This window comes from Orycteropus afer, unplaced genomic scaffold (genome assembly GCF_000298275.1).
Source record: "Orycteropus afer afer isolate SDZICR_OR568_19922 unplaced genomic scaffold, OryAfe1.0 scaffold00002, whole genome shotgun sequence".
NCBI classification, from domain to species: domain Eukaryota; kingdom Metazoa; phylum Chordata; class Mammalia; order Tubulidentata; family Orycteropodidae; genus Orycteropus; species Orycteropus afer.
In genome coordinates, this window is record NW_006921589.1 from 32,803,187 (window position 1) to 32,815,108 (window position 11,922).

An 11,922-nucleotide genomic window follows, 5' to 3' on the forward strand; every position below is an offset into this window, starting at 1 on the left:
TAGAATATTTTGTATAATCTATTTACGTACACAAGTACTTAGATACAAATAAATATATGGTACATAAATGCTTATCGCATATATCTGTATACTTGATATTATAATTGTTGTTGTTGTTGTTATATGCCGTCGAGTCGGCCCCGACTCATAGCTATCCCTCCTTGGGTTTCCGAGGCAGTATCACTACGGAAGTAGGATTGCCCAACCTTCCTTCCAAGGAGTGGCTGGAATATAAAAATTAAAATATCCTTTTTCGTCTCATTCTGCTACAAGCCTATAAAGAAATTGCTATTATCATCTCCATTTAACAATCGTAAGAAATCACAGCTTAGAAGGAAATTCAGTAAAATGAACACGCTGACAAAGGGTCAGGTCCAAGCTTAGATTTAAACGTCTCCCTCAAGGCCCTGTAAAGTTTAAGATTTGATTCTAATAGCAGTTGGAAGCCATTGAAGGAATATTAAGAAGGGAGACAGGCACTTATTATATTTTTAAAGAATAAAATTACATAATTTTTTTAAAGATGCAAAACACAAACCCCAAAACAACAACAACAACCAGGAGTTCTAAACATGTCCATTCTTTGCAGTGACAAAGTCAAAACATCACAAGCCAAGCCAGTAAGTGCTAGACTCTGGATTAAAACTTCAATATCTCAGGCCTACTAATTATATACCACAATTAAACTGCAAATAAATCTCACCTCATCCCAAACAATCATTCCATCAGTATCCTAGCAGCATCCTAGCTCCTTCAGTGTTATGGACACCCAGCCTAACTCTGAAAAACTACTGGAAATAATTTTCTGAGAAAAAAATCTGCATCTCATTCGAAGCTTGGTAGTAACTGAAAGCCATACTCGGGCCCAAGCCCCATACCGATGGTGCTGCTGCCCCCTTCAGTCTTGGATGGCCACCTCAGATTGTGGGCTCCCCCAAAACTGACTGGCATCCACTCTGCTCACAAACACTGCCCACATCAGGGACCCCATAGCCAGAGCTTTCACACTACCTAGTAATGGTGTTCACACCTCAGTAAAACTTATCAAGTGAACCACGTAATTTTCAAACACAATAAAATTCCTAACTGCACCTATAAATTCTTAACCACAGGAATACAGCTCTCTGATTTTATGGGTTTATGTTTACTGTAATATTATTCTCAGTACTGTCTGTATCTTTTTACTTTCTTAAAAATGAAATGATAATTAAATTACTAGAAGGGTGTATATGAATAGGTGTAGGTTCAGTGGCAAAATCAGGTGGGATTCAAATTTTGGTTTCTATTCTTCGGCAGGTTAGGCCAGCATGAGAATGAGGCCTTTGTACAGTTGTGCTTGGAACATTCCAGGAACCCCCAGGACTGCATAAATCTATCTGGAGGGGCCTCAAAATTTGGAAACTGCAAGATCCTCACAAAGGCTCTCAGAGAAGTTACAGACTCCCCCAGCTAACCCTCATGGTTCACCATGTACACGCAAATGAAAGGATCACCTCCATGGCACCAAGGCCCACCCTCAGCAGCCTAGAAAACTCTAGAATCAAAGTCCTTCTCCCCAAAGGTCCCATTGATCTTACCCAAGAGGCAAATGCTGGAGCCCTCGCTATAGCAGTGACTTCTTCACAACTCCATTCACCAGATGTAATGCTGAGAAAAGACCAAAACTCAAATGAAGAACCGAGGGATGGCCTACTCAGCTACACTTCCTGGTTGATGTAACTTCCTGAGTCACAGGGGCTGAACCAGGGGGCTGGCCTCTGAGCAGGCTGAAAGAAGGAGAGGCCTAGTGGTGCCAGGCAGAGAGCACTGAACAGGAAGCCTACTCTCTGAGCTGTGGCTCTGGCTGTGTGCCTCGGACGGGCCATTTTGCCTTTGGGGCCTCATTTCTATATACCAAAATGAAGGACTTGGACTGGATGTTAACTAAGCAACTTCCTCTTCAACTCAGGATTGTACAAATTTTTCTGGGTTCATGGACACTTTAATTTGTTCATTCAATAAATGCTTATTGAACACTTCTAAGGGGCTTTGAGGAGTCCCTGGGTGGTACAGATGATTAATTGCTTGACTACTAACTGAAAGGCTAATAGTTTGAACTCACCCAAGGGTGCCTTGGAAGGAAGGCCTGAGGAAAGCTCACAGCCTTGAAAACCCTATGCAGCACAGCTCTATTCTGCACATGTGGGGTCACCTTAAGTTGGAATCAGTTCAATGGCAGGTTTGTTTTTTTGGTTTGGGGCCTTACCAAGGCTTTCAAGGGGACTGCTAATTCCCACAGCTAACACACATGGTTTTCCCATTTCCACTCAAATTAAAGGATCCCCTCCATGGCCCCAGGCCAGCAGATCCCACCCTCAACAACCTAGAAAACTCCAGAATCAAAGCCTTCCTCCCAAAAGGCCCAGCAATCTTAACAAAGGCAAATCCTGGGGCCCTCACCCTGAGCTGGGCCTTGGGGATCCCACCCTGCTAAACATAACACAGAAACCTCTGCCCTCTTGCCACAGGACAAATGAAGTGCTTTCTGATGTTAAAAGTAAGAAAAGGAAAATCAAGCACTCATCTTTGAAACTGCCTTTTGTCTCTCCCCACGTGGAGAAGCTTGCAGAGGGCAGCGCCCATCCTGTATGTGAGAGCATGAAATGAGGTGTAGTCACCCGTAGAGGTCCCTAGGTGGGACAGAGTTTGTGCTCAGCTACTAACCAAAAGATTGACAGTTTGAACCTTCCCAGCAGCTCTATGGAAGAGAGGCCTAGCAACCTGCTTCCATAAAGATTATAGCCAAGAAAATCCTAGGCACACATGGAGTTGCCGTGAGTCAGAATTGACTTGACAGCAACAGGTTGATGGGTAATTCATCTGCAGAGGACTAAGTAAAAATGGCATGATAATATCAATGCCCTCAGGTAGCACTTGATTCTGTCCAGTAAACTGAGGGGAGAACACAGCAACAGCATGAACACCTGGCAGTGAGTGGCCGCCTCCTAACCCTGTGAAACATTCCCAAACTCATCCGGAGGCTTCCTTCCCCAGCATCCTGAGCCACCTCCATCCCTGCATTCGTCCCACTGTTTTGTGACTATTTCTGTCCTAGGCTATCAGCTTCATGAAGACAGGAACTGTATCTTTCACGTCTGTCACCAGGATCCTCAACATCTAAAACAAAGAAAGCAGCAGTACCTCGAACATATGAAGACTCTCTGCAAACCAACCTTGTAGAAGGACAATGAATATGAACACAGAGCTCGTGATGTTGTTGTTGTTGTTGTTATGTGCCGTCGAGTCAGCCCTGACTCATAGCGACCCCTCCTTGGGTTTCCGAGACAGTATCACTACGGAAGTAGGATTGCCCAACCTTCCTTCCGAGGAGTGGCTGGTGGGTTTGAACCACCAGCTTTCTGGTTAGCAGTCAAGTGCTTTAGCCACTATGCTACCAGAGCTCTTGATAGGGAGACTCAAATGGCAAAAGTTGATGAAGTGATGCACAAACTCATTAGTGATGTGGAAAACGCAAAATGAGATAACTAGCAGACTGGCAAAAGTTTGAAAGATGGAGCAGGCCAAGGACTGCTGGGCATGTAAGCAAACGGAAGCTTCACAAGAGCCAGTTGGCAGGACGTGGTCGGATCAAACATTCACGTGTGCCACGACCAGTAATCCTCCCCCTGGGCCCACAGCCCACACAAGTTCTTACCTATGTCCACCAGTCAGGGGCAGATTACCCAAAGTGCAAAGTAAGCACATGTGTACTTGTGCTTACTTACTAATTTGTAGTGAACAGTTTGACATGTTTTTCAACACATCAGAGATAATCTGTCCCTGTCAGGGATTGTAAATTTGAAAAGAGGCTTTGATTCTGTAGAAAGGTGGTGTGGAGTTAGAAGCAGAATCTTTGATGTGGTGAAAAAACTGTGAGCTCGTTCACTATAGATTAGTAAGTAACTACACACAACCCTGTGCTTACCTGCTTGCTGGATAATTCGGCACTGCCACTGGTGGACTTGCAGAGACTGCTCCGTGTAGATGTTAGAAACTGGGAGCAAGTAAAGCAGCTGGAGCTTGAAATAGCACAGAGTGAGAACAAAGTAAGAAACAGAAGGAACAAGATGCAACACATAATAATACTTTTGTGTAATAATAATTGCTAACAGTGAACACTGAGAAATAGCAGTCACTGGTCACTGCTGGTTACACAAATTACCTTCTGGAATTCTCAGTAGCACCTCAGGAAGTAGTAGTAATCCCATTTCATGATGAGGGAACAGAGACACAGGAAAGTTAACTGTTTGTCCAAGGTCACATAGTTATAAAATAGTGTCAGGCAAAACAACAATACATTTTGCAAATAGATACATTCAAGGATACATAGCAAAAGCATTAGAAAGTTGCCTTTTGGGAGCAAGGACGATAGAAAGTGGGGTGGCAGGGGGTAGATCAAAAGACTATAAAAAATATTAGAGGGGGAGAAGCAGGGTATGGGCCTCACAGACCAGTCAGGATCCAAAGGAGTAAATCAACCCTCTGTCCTGGGCCAACAGAAAAACAAAACAAACAAAAGACGGGTAGAGGAGTAGACTTTCCAAGTCTGTGCAGCAGGACAGAGATAGTGTGTCCGTCTGTGGCCAACCAGGAGACCTCAGGAAAGAAAGTTAGCAGAGGCATTAATCAGTAAAAAAACAGCGGGCAATGCCAGTGGTTCTGAGATACCATATGCGGGACTGTGGGGACCTGGCAGACCCCCAAGGGCCCTCAGTTGGGCAGGACCCAGCAGCATCCCCACGCCACCCCCAAGTGAGTTCAAGTACAGGTGGCATGCTTACAGGTTTCCCCTTGAAGAAGTCACCTCTGCGTGGGGCACTCCCCTGTTGCCCTACTCCAGAACCATCCTAGTCACCAAGTCCCTGATGTTGGAAGCCAAACTGCCTTGCTGTGGATTCACAGACTCAAATTCCTAACACTTGTTCACCGATAATAGAAAAACCCCTTAAAACTAGAGAGGGGGAAACCTCTGGGAAGAAGTTCTTTTGCTTTCGATTATAGCTCCCTTGCCTCTCTCAGAAGACTCACTTCCTGGTTATATTTTGGGCAATCTTCCAAGGGTTAGGAATGCACGTTCTCTAATCTCCACATTCAGAATCTTCCAGAGAACTCAGCAGGGCTTTAAAAAAATACAAGAGACAGAAGGAGAGGAGCCGGAAGACATCTGCCTTGAGCGGAAAGGCAGAATCTGGTCTTCAGAAGGAGAGAAAGAAAATTCCTCAAAAGAAGAAACAACAGAGAAAACTTTATTCTTAAAACAGGAAAACAGAGATGACTCACTCTGACAACAAGTTTAATGTTTAAAGGAACAGATGCCCAATTTTTTAACCGTTCAGAAGTGAAGCATGACACGTTCATCAAGGTGCAACTGAAAACCAGGACACCGGAACACCTTTTACTGGAAGACACTTACACCAAATCCATTTTGTACTTTTTACTAGAAAGCACATACACCAAGTACACTTATTAGTAGTAAAAAACGAAACATGTTGCTGTCGACTCGTGGTGACCCTGTGTGTTACAGAGTAGAACTGTTTGATAGGGCTTTCTTGGCGGTAATCTTTACAAAAGCAGACAGCCAGTCCTTTCTTCCACGGTGCCACTGGGTGGTATGAACCACCAACCCTTAGGACAGTAGTCAAGTACAAACTATTTGCACCCCCCAGGGAGCTTTGGTGCCAGTAACCCCTGTAATTTCCCAAGTCAGGTTTGAGATTGTCTATGGCAGATAACATGCCATTCTCCCTTGAGAGGGACGAATAAGAGGAATTTTCCCTTTGTGCTGTGGCCCAAATCTCTGCACTGAAGCGATGGACCGACTCCCCCAGATGATATCTCAGAGGCTTTTTTGGATCAAAGCAGGCCTCTGGTGGAAACGTGGAGAGATTTTGCACAAAACAGAGGGAGGTCTGGGCCCAACCCTGAGTAGGAACAACAGTACTTGGCATTGCTATCCTGGCTATGCCCTGCAGTTAGTAGTGCCCAGTGCTTCGCAGCACTGAGCTGGGACTGGGGATAATACAAGGTCTGTTGCTCAGGACCTTGAGTCCCAGGTCCTCCCTTGCTCTTCTTCATACTCCATGCCCTCTCCCCTCTCTGCCTTTGTTTCCTGTTTGCATTTTTTACAAGTTTTCTGCCCTTTCGCTTTCACATTTTGGAACCAAAACATTAACAGTAACAGCTGTATGTTGCATCCTTTACATGAATTTTCTCTAATTCACACTGCAGGGAATTGTTCCCATGCTATGGATGTGAACACTGAGGCTCAGACAGTCACTTGGATTCAAACTCAGCTCTGTTGGAACAAAGACAAGGATTTTTCCTCTGCAGCACACTAAACTTCCACCTCTACTGTACCACTTAGTATTAGAAAGAACCATGTAGTTGGGAGGACAACACATCTAAACTAAGACAGATGCCCTATGCACAGAGGTCAGAAGATCCCTGGGCTCTTAGGAGTCCCTCATCAGGACACCAGCTAATATTTGTCAAACCATTTGTGTGTGCCAGACAAGGTCATCTGACCTGTCTTGTTTTAACTTCTCAACAATTCTCAGGAGAAACTATAGAATAAACATTCTTCCTAAAACAGAACAGGCTGTGACTCACTCTAACAACATGTGGTTAATATTTAAAGGAATAGTGCCCAATTAATTTCCCAACTGTTTTGAAGAGAGAGATGACACATTCATCAAGGTGCAGACCAAAAACCAGGAAGCTGGCACATTATTTTTTTCATTCCTGTTTTATGGATGAGGAAACTGAGGCTTAAAGGAGATGAAAGACTTGGCCACGCTCATTCAGCTAGTAGGTGACAAAATGAGGTTTGTTTGTCTCTAAAGCTCTGAACCTTGGAAGGAAGATTGGGCAATCTACTTCCATAGTGATACTGCCTTGGAAATCCAAGGAGGGGTCACTGTGAGTTGGGTCCGACTCCATGACACGTAACAACAACAAGGCTCTGAACAGTTCATCACTGCCTATATATTAACATACAACTGCGATTCTCCACCTGATGACGTCAGAAATAGCTGGAGAGGTTTGCAAAGTACTCGTCCTCGGGCCCCACCTCCCTGAACAGAATTATGGGAAATAAAGTAGGTTCAGCACTTGTGCGTGGGGTATAAAGAATTCTCAGTAAATATCACTATTATTGCTGCTAAGCTCACAACATCTGTAAGATGACTACTGCTTTTTAGGCATGTTGTATAGATGTGGAAAGTAAGTTTAACATCACTCAACTGAGAAATGACAGAGCCAGGGCTTGAAACCAGGAGGGGCTCAGGTGAGATTTGTTGCTGTAGGCCCCTATGCCCTCTCCTCCCGGCAGCCCCAGCCTGGTAGGACTGGATAAGATGCTGGAGGCAGCCAGGGGGCAGTGCTGAGGATGACTGGTGGTTTCAGGCTTCAACTCTTGTCATTTGTCCCAGGCTCTCCCAGCCTTAGGACTTTTTACAAATGAAGATGAATTATTACTACTGGTTTTTTAACACATGAATCATGAAGTTCAAATTAGTGAAATTCTTATTGTGATTTCAAAGATCATTATTAGTTCACTTTATCTAAAACATTTCTTGCCCCCATCTTGAGATATATGTCTGTGGAATTATTTGTGTATCAGAATGCATCATGTACATGGTGTTTCATTCCAAGGAAAAGGAAGATCAGGAGGTGTTGCAGGAGCAGCAGGGCATAGTAGGTTGGCTTCTGCCCAATTCAGGGTGAGGACAGCCTCGTTTGAATTAACGTCCCGGTGGCTTCCATCCTTCATATTTTCAGCTCCCACCTGAAGACCTGCTCCAGAGACCCATGTCTACAATTCTGCTTGAGCTTTTTTGATCTTTATGGAAATAGATTGCCCCATCTTCCTTCCTCAGAGTGGCTGGTGGCTTTGAACAACCAACCTTCTGGTTAGCAGTCAAATGCCTTAGGCAATGTGCCACCAGAGTTCCTTATAAGTCTCCCAGAGAAAGTCAAAACCTAAAGAAAGAACTAAACCTCAGCTTAGCTCACTGTAACACCTTCTTCCTGTTCATCTGGATTTGAACTACGGAATACTCTGACAGTGAAACAATAATCCTCTGAATGTGCATGTTTGTTGATTTCTGCTTTCTTACTAAGCGTGTAACTAACTCAAGGGCCAGGATGCTCTGGTTTGCGCATCAGAGTGTGCCCTCTCTCCCATCTTTCACTCTCTGGCCATTGGTCTTATCTGCTGCCCTAGACTCTTCCTCCAGAGAATGGTGAGGGCAGGTGTGGTAGCTAAGTTTGTGTGTCAACTTGGCTGGGCCTAGTTGAGTTGCTGGGGAGCTGGATGTAGTATTACCCGTGATGAGACTGGTGATCAACTTCAAGGTGGAATCTACCGTGAGAAGCTGAGTAGGGGCCTTAGGGATGTGGTCTGCTTCCTGTATATAAGGAGAAGCCTTAGGGATAGTCTCTAGCTTACGGCGTGCTTGAACCCTATATGTAGTCGTGTCGTTGTTCAGCAGCCTGCCATGCTCTGCCGACTTTGGGACTTTCAGTGGACTTGAATTAATGGCCTGCCATGGGGTTTGGTAACATCAGGACTGTGCCATTTTATTCGTCAAGCTTGCGCTTGTTAGTCTCAGCAACCAGTAGCTGTCTGAGTGAGGAAAGCCTCTAGTTCCAGTGGGCCAGGAGCAGGAGGCAGAGCTGAAGCCCAAGGTTGAGGGGCTTTCACCTAGCTCCTAGAGCCTGGCACTTTGGACTCGAACTCAAAGCCTCCAAACTGTAAAAGAATAAACTCCTGTTTGTTCCAGCATCCCATTTGTAGTATATTCCTGTCAGAGCAGCACTAGGTAACCAAAACAGAAGGGAAAAAAGATTACATTCAAATCAATCTATTTCATTTTCTGCTGGGCCTGTAAAAATGGTTGGAGGGAAAGGCCCAAATAGTTATCTAAAGTAAAGTTTGTATCAGCTATGATTTTAATTTTTTTTCTTTCTTTTGTTAAATTATCACACAGTCATGGACATGTAGAAGACTTTATAGTCACTGACCTCAGCGTGTATATTCTGCAACCTCTACCCTCTCTATTTCCCAAAAGAACCTGCTACAGACAGTAATTCATACCACTAAGCTAGAAAGGAGCTATGAGTCGAGGCTGACTCGACGGCAAATAACAACAACAACAACAAGCTAGAAAGGAGGAAGTTTAGATGATCGTTGGGTTATGATGGCAATATTTATGCTACCAACCTAGCTTTTCCAATATTTTCTTGATGGTTGAGCATAGATGAGATGAGGGTCCTCAGCCTTCCTGCTTCACAATATGCCCATTTAATCCAAGAAATGGGGCACTTCAAACTGAAGTGTCAAGAGTCACTTTTGACGACATAATATTTGTACATTTGTCGTCAATCACTGTGCAATTTTAAAGCATTTCTCTGCTTTATCTCATTCCATCTTATCTTAGTCTGGGTTCTCTAGAGGAGCAAAACCAGACAAGAGTATATAAATAGAGAGATAAAGAGAAATTTACTTTAAAGGAAAAGCTCACAAAATTGTGAAGAAATGGGTCACACAATTGTGAGAGCTGCTGGCTTCTGGGGTTGCAGGGGCTGATGAATCCAAAATCTGTAGGTCAGGTGGCAGGCAGACTTCTGCAGGCTTCTATCCCAAGAACTGGAGGTCAGCAGACAGGAATAGTTCAGGGTCAAGAAAGAGAGTGAGGTTTGCCAAAACATCCAGTTACATACTGGAGGCAGGCCACATCCACAAGGAAACTCCTCTTTCAACTGATTGGCTGCTCACATCCAATCACAGAATGGAAGGCGAATACAAAGTATCTGCCAAATCACTGTGAATCATTATAGCCTAGCCAAGTCACACAGAACATTAACCATCACACATCCTCAGTGGTAAATAGTTTTTCTAAGGAAAATAGGACAGGTGTTATAGAGACATTTAGGAAAGCAAAGCTCAGACAGGTGAAGTGACTGAGACTACATGGCTACTCTATCTACTTACAGACCTAGTGGCTTGCTTCTAAAAGAAAAAAAAATCAAAAGACAGATTATCCCATGAAACAGATATGTGCTCTATTTTTAAAGGAGTCGCTCTTAACCTTCTGCTAAGAAACCTCATTTTTTTTTTCTCCAACAAAAACAGGACTTCAAGAATGCTTGTGGTAGTAAAGATAAAAATAGGTTCATCAAAATAAATTAGGCAATGATATATATTTTTAAGGCGCTCTGGTAGCATAGTGCCTAAGGCACTTGACTGCTAACCAGAAGGATGGCGGTTCAAACCCACCAGCCACTCCTCAGAAGGAAGGTTGGGCAATCTACTTCCATAGTGATACCACATTGGAAACCCAAGGAGGGGTCACTATGAATCAGGTCTGACTTGACGACACATAACAACAACAACAACACACAGTTAGGAGGAGCTCTGGTAGCTTGAGTCTGGTTGGGGCTCCATAGTCAACTGCCCTTGTAGCTGTCCCCAGTCTACAGCACCACCAGTGGTTGAGCTGACACCATTGTGACTCAAAGCCCCACCATAACTCATATTGTTAAACTTCTGACATGGCCCAAGGCCCCCAGATAAACAAAGACACTTTTATCAGGCAATGCCATCCAAGGGAATACCTTCCACAAGTGAAGGGCAAAGGGCAAATGTCTTTTGGGGAAAGATTAAATTTTTGCTACACACTTGTATAAGTTGGGGTGCTTGAAAAAATGTAAGATTGGCATCTCACTCCCTGGCCAGAGACTTGATGAGCTGTAGGAGTTCAGTAGACTCTGTGGTGATGCCATCAAAGTGGAATGCTTTGAGAAAGTTCTTAGGAGAACCTTTCTTGCACTCCTGGTGTGTGAGGGCCTGTATGAACATGGAGACTTGTGCCTGCATCCCACTTGGAGCATGCAGAAGACGAGAAAGTTGTTGATATCCCTGCTACTCAGCAGAGGGAAGGTAGGATGCAAATGAGGCACAATTTGGGATTTTCTTTGAGACAAAGCAGATACCTGCAGAAGATTGCCCAGCTCAAAATATCTTGATGTGACCCTGCTCAAAAGAGCTGTTTTCTAGTACCTTGATAGTATGGGGTCCATCCTTTGGGCTAGGAGCTCAGTTACAATGGGCAGAATTCTGTAGTGACTCTCTGGAATTCCTGCCGAGGAGCAGGAATTACCCACACATCTATGTCGTTTGCAAGAATCAGTTTTTGGGGTAGAGGTTCCGGTAAGATGGCAGACTAGACAGAAAGACTGCACAGATGCTCTTCAACAAAGAAAAGGGAAACCAATTAACACAGACACAGAAGATAATCCTGGACCCCTGAGCCATGAAGGGAAGGATAAAGAAGTGAACTAAACCCCAACTAGCAGAAAAATTTGCATGAAAATACCAAAAAAGGAGACAGACGGAGCTGCGGTCTGGCAGCGATCCTGAACGATCCTGACTGTATGGCACAGACAGCTTTGAGAGTGCCAAGTGGTGGTAGGACCTAAGAATTAACCTAAAAATCAGCCTTGCTAGCCAGGGACTGGACGGAGGACTGCTCTGGTGGCTGGGGAATAAAAGGAGAAGGTGAAGAGAAAGGCGGGCTGAGCTGTGGACTTTTGCCTGTCTGGAGGACGCTGCCATTTTGAATATTCACAAGCAACTTGATCACTTTAGATATTTAAAGGGACAGTGTTCTTGCAGATTCCAGAGGCTTAAGAACAGGTTCTGCTTGCCAGCAACCCCAAGGACACTCCTGACCTGAACCTGCATGACTGAAATGGTGCAACATTCCTCTTGTTACTCTTATACCCAAACCTGCTTGGTGAATGGAGGTGCAGCCATCCCCCACTTCCACCTACCTTCTGGGCCCACAGGAACTCCATCACAGTCTGTGTACTCAGACCGAG